Raw genomic sequence first — 11,504 nt, 5'->3', positions numbered from 1 at the left:
GGGAAAGATTTAAAAATTATTTTTGTTATCTTAACATGCTGCTTTCTAAAATGAGTTTTTCACTTAGTTTACCCCAGGGCCTGAGAGTTCAGAGCTGACACCCCCTGGCCACACTGTAAAGTAAAACAATGCTCTGCCTGAGAGCTGAAGCCCTTTCTTTGTGTGCAGCTCACTGTGTTTCTAGTGGATATGAAAGGTGCTAGGCTGGCATCCTGGGACAATAAAGCCCTTCATCAGTTTGTGTTGGTTCACCACAAGGTTTCATACTAGATTCACCAGTGGACCACGTTACTGGCCAAAGGGGCTACTCAAGAGGTGCCTGCGTAACTCTGTCAGCTGTAGCTCCCTCAGTCCTTTGCCACCTGGAAACTCATACAGTTGTTAATGTAATTCCTGCTCATACCTTTTGTATTGGTCAGCATCTGGCCAGGACCTCACTGACCCCACTGGGTGTTTCCCACAGACCCCAAGCAGCTGTGAGATGGTGACAGTGCAGAGTCACTGCTGAGCTTGACCACATTTGAGGCAATAACCTTGAGAGCTAAGGCTCAGTATGGATTTGCAGCCTGGTGCACAGGAGACAAAAATATTGAGAGTGATAGAAGAAAACTACTTTTAGATAAGAATGAAAGGCAAGTGCCATGAAGAATGAAAACATTGATTCCACTTCTAAGTACTTACTTAGTTAGAAAAAATGATTGTCCCCCTCTCTTATTTGATGCTCAAAAAGTCATGATTTTCTGAGCTTGGCCTTGTATGAGAAGATATTTGAATTTTCATATCAGCAAAATGACAAAGAACCGGGACTGAGTCTTGGCTTGTTGAAGTCAATGGAGTTTTGCCATTGATATTCAATTGAGGCAATTTTCTTCCTCAGTCACATAGTGGATCAAGATTAAGGCACTGATGCTCTATTTTTTTTTTAGTCATCTGAAGTTCAGGAAATATATTTATCAATCTGGGACTTTAACCAAAAGGAAGTGGTTTACAAGCAACTAAAGCATGTTCTTTCAAGATTTACAGAAGGAATAAACTAGCAAACCCAGTATTTATCCATTAATAACTTTAGCTAGAAAAAGGGATGAAACAGAAAAACAGAACTGACATTATTTAAGGATTTGTCCACAAATTTTTTTAAACACTAGGAAGAACTTGCTTTAACAGCAAAAATATTTTTGGGGCTATTTATATGGGTTCATTTCTGAAAAAGCTGACTCCTACAGCAGACAACTATAAAAGAAATGAAAAGAACTTTTTATTTCTTTACCTTTTAATCCTTAAATTACTTTTGCCTTGCATCATCAGTCTATCCTTCAAAGTTTTTTTATGTCATTAATAGTGGAGAGGAATGGAAATATGGTTCTTAAATATTATGTTCATTCTTAAGAGCATATTTTTTTCAAATATGTTGTATTGCATGACTATTTTGCAGTCCTAGGCTCTTCACAGATACCATTTACTTTGAAGAAGCCTCTAATCCTTTCTTCTCTCATTTCCTCTCTCTTACTGCTTTGACTTCAGAGAGGGAAATATGTTTCTTCTTTCACATTTTCCTTGACTGACCCATGAAAGTGATGTATGATAGAAGCTTTAAAAAGAAATATGTCTGTTAGTACTTTGAAAATTAGTCTTTTTGTTCTTATGGCTGATGTTTTTGTTGCATAGACATGATCTGTTGTGTGTGTTTATTTTGAAGAGTCAGTTACCTTCCCTTATTCCACTGCAATTCTAAAAGTCTGGAGTAGAAGCACCAGCCTTGAGGAGTGGGCCCATGAAAAGCTCAGGAAGTTCAATAAATCCAAGTGCAAGGTTGCAGCTGGGTCAGAGTAAGTGTGGACTGGGAGAAGAACTCACTGAGAGCATCCCTGCAGAGAAGAGCCTGGGTGTCCTGGTGGGTGAAAAGCTGAACATCAGCCAACAGTGTGTGCTCATAGAGCAGATGGCCAACAGCATCCTGGGTTGGATCAAAGCAGCTTGGTCAGCAGGGTGAGGGGGGTGATTCCCCCCCTACTCTGCCCTTGTGATACCCCACCAGGAGTGCCACATCCAGCTCTGGGGTGCTTGGCACAAGAAAAATGAGGATCTGTTAGAGTGGGTCCAGAGGAGTGTGACAAAGGTGTTCTGAGGGCTGGAGTGCCTCTCCTATGAAGGCAGGCTGAGAGAGATGGAGAAGAGAAGGCAGCAGGGAGACCTCATTTTGGCCGCCCAGTAAGTGAGCTTTTAAAAGAGGGGAAGAGGCATTTTATATGAGTAGACAGTGATAGGACAAGGAATAACAGTTTTAAACTAAAAGATGAGACATCTTTCCTCCTCTAGAAAGGAGATCCACCATTACCTGTAAATTTCTAAATATTTCTAAATTTCTTCAAATAAGCTAAGTAGAGTAGGCAGATCACATCTGACTGCAGTATGTATAAATTGATGTCTTGGCGCAGTTATCAAAACAGTCTTTGGTTCACCACAAAGACTCTCTTGCTTACAGGAACTGTGTGAATCCATGCAATATATCTGCATTTGTGCTTTTGAGTCATCTTCAAATCACCATCAGCTGATATTTTGCAAAGGATGTTACCATGTCATATTTACTTCAAGTAAATTTAATTTTAGTAGAACACATACATTTCAATGAAACTCCTTTTATTGCATTTGATAACCATCTGTCTTGAGAAGCATCTAGTCTATTGGTCTTAAGAAATCCTTTGATATCAGTAGGATTCGAGACCATTAGAGAGCCAGCACCTGAAATTCACAGCCACTGATATGGAACAATTTTGATACCTATTGATAGGCACTGATGCCTTTCAAACTTGATAGACTACACCCATAGATTGTAAAAAAAAACAACCAGAACATTGAATAGAATGTTGAGGGGTGGAGGGGAGCTTAAAGATCAATTAGTCCCATCCCCTTTGCCCTTGGGCAGGGATGCCTCCCACTTGACCAGGTTGCTCAAGTCATTGATATAATCTCATCTCAATAGCATTTATTCTTTTTCATATTGGTACAAATCAAGACCTAAAGATAACAAGACCTACCAATATTTGTAGGCTTCAGTGTTCATTGATTCTACATAATTTTAGTGATTGCCTTGTAATGTACTAGAATTAAAAGTAATACTGTGTCCTCCCCAACTAAATAGTGCTGCAAATTGGTATTTTCCCAAAACTGGAGGGCTTATTAGAAATTAATGGAAATAATAAAAGTTAATCTTAGATTAAGAAAATCACAGAATATATTCTAGTTAACAATAATTTTTAAATGAAAAGTTATTTCTTAAGTGCACATGAATTTCCTGATAATTATCTGTATAATTGTTAAAAATCATATAACATGTAAGAGTAATTGTAATGTAATTAACACTGATCACTCCATTTCTTTTCATCCATTTTGCATGTGTATAGGTAGAACAATTAAAAAGTTATAAAAGAGTTCATGTTGATTTGCACAGCTCTGATTCAAAATAGAGCAAAATCCCAGATGGGCAGAAAAATTAAAACTGCGCTGTGGCAAAATTAAAAAAAAAAGTATTAACTTTCATTTTTTTTTGCCCTACTTTTTCTGAAAGCCTGTAAATTAACTGCTACTTACAGTTCTAATACAGAGCAAAGCATTTGTTATCCACTTAGCCGTGCTACTCATCTCTGCTAGGGAAAATATCAATGTTAGTGCACTTCCACTAAAAAGCACTCAAGAATTTTTTTTAAAAAAGTCAACAACTAAATCAGAAACAATTTTGCTTTGATCTAAAATCCAGCACTTGTATATAAAAGAAATATAACTTGAAGGTTACTAATGCATTTTCTATGTCACTACTATTTGTATAGAAATAAAGTCACTTCATAGTGAATGCACTTATTATTTTTCTCCTGTAGCTGAGTCTTTTTCAGGAGGACCTTAATTTCTTGCTGTTGTTAAGGTTTGCATTTGCTGGGCTTTATTGACAATGTTTCAGTGAAATAATAATGAAATAGCACAACCTAGCACTCACTAGTTGTTTTGTAGGCAGTGGTATTGTTCTTTTATACATCATTAGAACTTGTCACTGAGATGCTGAAAAAAACCTAGAAAGTCTTACATACCTAGATATACAAGACAGTGAGAGAATTGGGTCCTGAAAAGACAGGATCTTTCACAACTGCAGGACCTTATAGGGGCTCAGCTTTTTCAGGCTTCAGTCAGCTCCCAAGCCACATCTTGCTATGCACATATATTATTCACTAAAATAATTGTTTTGTTTCCAAATAAACACTAAGTTTTGGAAGTATTTTCTTTCTCTCTTTTTTTTTTTTTTAAGAACTGCAAAACTGCATATGATTGAAGAGAAAGGGCTGAAATAATTTCTTAGGACTTCTAGAGTCCTAAATCTTGACCTGTTTTTTACTAGGATGTACTTCACCATTTTTGTTTGTTTCACTGTATATATTTATCTTTTAAATAAATTGTGTGCTTGATAAAAATTCTCAGCCTGGGGGTTTTGGATCCTAATATGTTACAGGAGATGTAATATCCTTCTCATTTTCCCCTCTGCTTGCATGCTGACTGGGAGAGACTGCTGTAGTGACCCCGATTTGCAGACCGTGAAAGCGTGCTTTACTCCTGGGTCAGCTGTGGCACCTTCCCTGGGATGTGCCAGCAGGCAGCAGTGCCAGGCACTGCATTCACACAGGATGTACAGAGGTTTTCAGGGTGCTTCCATGAATGTGATGAGACATCAGATATCAGGCTTAAGTCACCATGAATTCAGCAATTCAGATCAAGATCCGTAGTCATCTGTCATCTCTCAGAAAACCTTTTCCTCAGGATCCCTTTTATGTTGAGGTGTCATGGAGGGAATGTGCATGACAGACGTTAACTATGTTTCCCAGGAAAGAACCTGTTCTCTGTGGTTATAACAGGATCATCAGGGATGGTCTCTGCAAGCTCAGCTAACAGATCTGCCTCCATGCTTAAACAAAGTGAGGTTTGGTTTTTCCCCCTCATTCACCAGTGCCCACCGCAAATTGCACATCATCCTCATTCACAGTTTGTACAAACAGTATCAAGCACATGTGTATGTATCACTTTGAATAGTGGCCTGCTCCTGTGAGGATGTTACCTCTTACCTATTCCTCTGAACTATCCTATCACTCATTTTGTCACTTGCTAATTTTGTCTCACAGAGTGCTCCAAGAGCATGGGTAGGTCAGGTTGTACGCATATTCCTTATTTTATTTGACCTACTAGAACATGATCTCTTTTCTCTCTCTGGATACATTACATGGCAAAGCATAAACAAATCATAAGTAATAAATGGAGTATGGTGTGTGAATCCCCTCTGTGAGGCTTCCCACAGTGTCAAGGACACCTCTCCATTTTCCTGATGCATTTACAGTTGTTTTATTTCTACTTGTTAAGAGCTGTGGCAAAGTCTGTACAGCAGAAAGTATACAGACTAGCACTTGGACATGACTAAAGGAGAAATTCTTGCCTTCAATGACCTGTTACTGAATGTGCATGTCTAGCAAGTCCCTTCTGTTTTACAGGTCATAAATAATGCACATCCCTCAAGTGCACATTCTCTGCCATTTCAGAGTGAGCTACACTCATGTGTAATACACAGCATGTTGTGAAAATAGTCTGTCTAGCTGACAGAAATGGGTGGCTGTGTTGTGGTCAACATCAGAAATCCAATCTAGTGTCCTTCTGTTTAAGCATGTGTGCAGACACCCCTCAGTGTAGATCTGTTGGGGATTTTTTTGTTGTTTTTTTTGTTTGGTTGGTTGGGGTTTTTTTCCCCAGTGGTAGAGATGCATCCAAATGAATACATCACAGGTCTTAACAATGCTCAATCTTGCTAACAGACAAGTTGCCTTCTGGAGCTGTGGCAGGTCACGCACATCCTACTTCCTTCCATTGGCATGAGGACATGAAGGCTTTGAGCTCAGCAGGCCACAGTCCTCAAGAAAGAGGAACAATTCCTTGAGTTCATCCTCTAGGATCTCCCAGCAAGAAAACCCATAGGTAATGACTGATTTCCTTGCCTTCAGCCTGTTTACAAGGGAGAGAAAATATATACCTACTCACCAGAGCTAGCACTAGAGTATCCACATGGTCATATCAGCTTTGTTTGTTGTTCTGAGAGTTGTGGAGCCTTACCGTGGCAGATATCACTGTGAATTACAGTTACTTAACTGGCACACCACAGAATCTGCTGCTGTCCTCTTTGGATATTGGGAACCAGCCACTGTTAGGTGCCATACAAACAGCTCAGGGAAAAAAGGTCCCTGCAACACTACCCCATTTGTAGGCACAAGCCATGTTATGCCTATAAGCTGAAGGCTACAACAGCAGCTTTCAACTGTTTTCAACAGTTTTAGTGCTCCAAAATTTTTATTGCTAGTTAAATAAAAGCAAACTGAAGCTTTCATCAGAGTGAAGCCTATAATTTTGTGGGACCCAGTGGCTACATTTTTCACATGGTTGTGGGAAGGGAGTGAAATCTCTGGGCAGCACTTATTATCCATTCTCCTAGGCATTCACTCCATATTCTATAAAGATCAGCCTTGGGCTTTCTGGTTATTGATCTCAGCCAAAAGGCAGATCTCTCAGATCCAGCACATGTTTCTGCTAATATATTTTCCTTCCAACATTAATACTCTTTCTAATTTCAACCTCAAGATGCAGCAATAAATTGCAATCTGTGACTTGAGCTTGTAAAAGCAGAGTGGACTGTATGAATGTGTGTTAGACAGCTTGTCACAGGCTGATGCAAAATCCAATTATTTCTGGGGTTATTATACCTTCTTTCACTATATCTATTCTAATTGAGGGGAGGGGGTGGGAAAAAAGTTGAATGTCCACCTCAGTGTTAGAAAAACACTAAATCTCAAATAATTAGCTGAGATGCAATCAAACTTGCCTATAGCATCTAATGAAATGCACTGGGTAGTTTGAGCTTGTTATCTAAACTGATAGGCAGAAAGTACTGATGTATCCGTCTGGAAGTCAATAACTACGAAAGTTACTTTAAATACAGTTGTGTGTCTTAATTGCCTTGACTGGGCCAAGTTCTGGCTTCTGCATTGGATGGGACCGTTACAGACTTGTGATTCTTCTGGTGGGCTATTTCCTCACAGACATCACAACCCTGAGTGCTGGCTCAACCTTCCCACAGAGACCTGCCAGGAGAAATGGGTCTGTACCCTGCAAAGGGAAGGTGCAGCCTTGCACTCAAGGCAGGACAGAGAAGATGTTGGCTCACAACAAGGATACAAACCAAGATATCATTTAGGTTTTCTCCTGGGACAGTGCAGACATGTGGTCTCTTCCTCAAAGTCCTGTCCAGATACACAGAGTTTTACTCCATCTCAAGTCTTAAGCAAATCAATTGAGAGTACATAAAGGCAGGATAGAAGAAAAAAAAATAGCATCAAGCCTGTTGTTCAGCAAGTCTGATACAAAAAAAGGACAAGCTCCTTTTCTCCTTTTAACTTACAACATTCTGAATTAATTCCTAAATATATGGAGGAATTGTTGCATTCCATACAGATAGATTTAAGGAGCAAATCACACTTTGGTATACATAGTTTATTTTGTGCACTGGTATTGTAAAATCTCAGTTAAGAACTGTGAATTAGTTGCTTATTGTGCCTCCTTGGAATTTATGGGATAAAGATCAAGTTTAAACAAATCTTTTTTGATCTTTTAATTCATTTTGTAAAGGCAAAGGTAAGAAAATTCCATCTGTACTTCTACACGTTTGAATATTATTAGAATTGAGGGTTTTTTAAGCTGTTGATGTAGAAACAAAAAGGAAATTTCATTTGCATAAGCTACATAGCAAGTGTCAATCCCAGCATTAAATGTTGTTACAGAGCTCTGTGAATGATAATAACCCTTTGTTTCATTATAGAACTGACATCAGTTTTTCTAGATGATACTAACAGAAATGTTTTGGAAGCAGTTAGTATTAAACAAATGGCCTGGCTCTTGGGTGATATTAGCTAATCAGATATAAACGAGGTCTTGAAAAATAGGATAAAAACAATTTTGTAGACTGGATATAAGTCAAATGGCTTTTGCTTGCCCTTTATAGTCTGTAGGAGTTTTCTCAGAAACCAGCTAGCTAGATGAAGAAAAAATACAGTGACATTTGTCTGGATCTGATGATAGTCACTTGAATTTGTATGCACCATTTTTTTTAATTGTGTAGTTCAAGTTTGCAGTCTTGAAGCAACTTAAAGGCTGAAGCTAGCTCCTGACAATGGGCTACCAAGTCAGCTTATGGCCATGCAGGCAGTCTTGAATTAGCCACCTCAAAATTGAATGGCCAAGACCAGACCAGGCCTGTACAATTTCTGTGTGGAACAGAAGTGACAGTGGGCAGAAACTGAAACACAGGAAGTGTTTCCTGATGTCTGAACATGAGGAAACCCTTTATTTTACTGCAAGAGTGACCAAACACTGGAATATGTTATCCAGGGAGGATGTGGAGTCTGCCTCCCTGGAGATAGCCAAAAGCCATTTGGACACAGTCCTCAGTAACTTGCTCTAGGTCACCCTGCTTGAGGAAGAAGGTTGGGCCAGATGACTTCCAGAGGTCATTTCCAACCTCAGCAAGTCTGTGATTCCATGAAGAGGGGTAAGGACTCAGGGCAAGAGCCTGCCTCATTTAATTTTGCCTGAGCTAGGGATATAAAATTATGTATCTTGGCATAATCCATATTTCAACCTCTTCCTCAGCATGCAAAACTAACTCAGATATCAACAGGTCTGAAGCACAAGTCTTTGGCAGAAGCAAAATTTGCCGGCATAATCAACATCCCAGCAGTCTCCTACCCTAAGCAGTGGCCTGCCATGCTCATGGCTCAAGACAGTCCAGTCTACACCTCATTTAGGTTATGTTCTTACATATTCAAATGCTGTTTCTTCTTTGAGTGCACGCCTTTTCATAGCCCACTGAAGCTCTCCTCCAACTGCACATTTTTTAGTAGCTTCAGTGTGTCCTGTCTAAAAGATCTCTGCAATCCATTACTGAATAATTTTTTTTGTAGCAGAAGCAGAACCAGAAACATATTCTTAGGAGTGACAATTTTTAAAAACTAGAGTAACTACAGTGAGTGCTTATCCTGACAAGGTTCAAAGAGTTACTAAAGCTTTTCTATAACCTGTAATTGGTATCATACTTTCCACAAGCTAATTATACTGTATCTGTGAAAACTGATTTAGTGGTAGATTTGGTGAGAGTAACACTTGGACTTGATGATCTTAAAAATCCTTTCCAGCCTAAAAAACTTCTGATTCAATGATTCAGAAGTAGTAGATAGCAGTAGTTATAACAAGTAGTAGATAACAAGTTCCCTTCATGCTGAATTCATGCACACTGCAACAATCTCAGTCATAGCAAAAGGTGCTGCAACCAATGGAATTTGTTGCTGACATTTTATGGCAAGCTGAATTCAGATTTTTTGTGTAAGGCAAGAAATTGATAAAAAATTGATCATTGGGCATACGTGACCTAAAATTGAGCTTACACTTTAGAATTTTTTTGCACATATTTATATATAATTTTAAGGAGAGAAATAGTATAATCTATGGAAAGATGCCAAATTGCCCAGTAGATTGTTAATAGTTAAATGGTATCACCAACCCTATTTCTTCATTCCTTAGGCCCTGTGCAAGCTTAGTTTGGATTCCTGACAGCTATTTTAGTCTGATGATTACAGGTATGATAAGAAACGTCCTTAAGCTGGTCACATCAAAAAACTTCATGGCCCGTATGTGATATGCATTCTATGCACTTCATCAGCTTGGGACTTTCCACACATCTAACTCAGATACATTTTCACATTGCACTCAGCATGCCTTTCATGCAGCAAAAAGCTGTGAGTGCATCTCAGAGGTAGGAAAAGGGCTAGAAAAATGTTGCTGTGCTTGCACTGTCCTCTGGTTCCCAATTTCACTCATGCCTCTCCAGTTTGCTTCCATAGACAGCAGTGTCACGGTTTCACAGTGATCTCCCTTGAAAGTTCTCACATAGTTAAAGTTTATAAATCCTGCCCTTAGATATTGAAGACACTGAATATTTACCGGGGTTCAAAGAGAGACATGCAGATGAATATCTCTAAATTTATACAAACCATGGACACATTAGGAAGTCCATGTGATATATAACTACTGGTAGGTGAAAAACTAACTGAGGAAAAAAATTTAGAGATTAATGTCCTGCTCTTCTGCTCTTCCCCAAGCATCTGCTGTTGGCTTTGTCAAAGGCAGAGTGGTGGCTTAGCTGGCTCTTTAGACTGACCCATTATGTCTGTGTTCATGCTAAAGAGCTTCATTTATTCAAGATATTCCTTACTCATGCACTTTGAATTGTTCCCCAGTGAATATGTAGAGGACCTCAGTGCCTGTATTAGTTGACTCAAGTTTGGAAGTGTGTCTCTTCTGCAGGAGCGTTGGAAAATGAAGAGCCATCACAGCAGAGGAACAGATCTGCTCATTTTGGCCTGTCAGCTGGATGAAAGTACAAAGGAAATCATTTATCCTGGCTTTTAATTGGCGGCATGAGCTATTCCTTCCCTTTTTAAGTAGACTCATCCTCCTCTCTTTGGACCTGCTGTCAAGGAGTATGAGATGGGGCCTGAGCCCTGGGTGTGTTTCTGTGACTCAAAGCTGCAGAACCATTACCCATCAGAGCATCACCCAGAGCAGGGCTGTGATGTGTCTTGCCTGTAGCCAGTATGTCACTCCCACACCCAGGTCAGGAACAGGTTGCCTCAGTGATGTCAACTGATAAATGTCATCTCCTGTCTTTGAGGCTACACCACAATGAGTCAAAGTTTACCAGCACTGGAAATTCAGATTTAGATAGCTGAATTTGAATGTTTGTGACTCAGTCCTTTAGAGGAACTATCTGTTAGCAAATTAATTAAATATTTATTAAAAAGTTAACATCTGAAGACAATGAATAGGAAAAATTTAACCAAGATGACTTAGATGACATTATTCTGAAAATAAAAGTCTGCTCAATTGTGATTTGTGTGTTTAAATAGAAAGACCTTTAAATCATGGTTAATCTGATATAAATTATATTGGCTATCCAAGCTCCACAAAATGTCGAGGCAGGCTGCAAACATCCCTGATGTAGTTTCAACCATGGATTGCTATTTTTTTCCCTTAAGTAAAGGCTTATTTTTAAAATTTGCTTCCCATTTCATTGTTTTTAGCCACAGAGATCATGTTTTCATGTCCTTTTCTGAATAAAGTGAAATAAAGAGGGCCAAATTCTCGTATTTGTAACTGGGATTTCTTGGGGGAATAAAAAATAAAAAAGAAAAAGAAAGGTAGATTTCTCATGAGCATTGAAGAGGGTAAAACATTAATGGAAATCTGACAGTACAGTCCTCTGAAATGGAAAACTTCATTTTCTAATGCTAGTGTAAATTCTCTGAGGGGGTGAGGCATTTGTTTTTGCATTACAAAAAATATTCACAAGTAGTCCCAAGAGGGAGGGAGGGAGGGAG

The sequence above is a fragment of the Passer montanus genome, unplaced genomic scaffold (assembly GCF_014805655.1).
Source record: "Passer montanus isolate IOZ18808 unplaced genomic scaffold, ASM1480565v1 scaffold40, whole genome shotgun sequence".
NCBI lineage: Eukaryota > Metazoa > Chordata > Aves > Passeriformes > Passeridae > Passer > Passer montanus.
Note: the sequence above shows the minus strand (reverse complement) of the source record.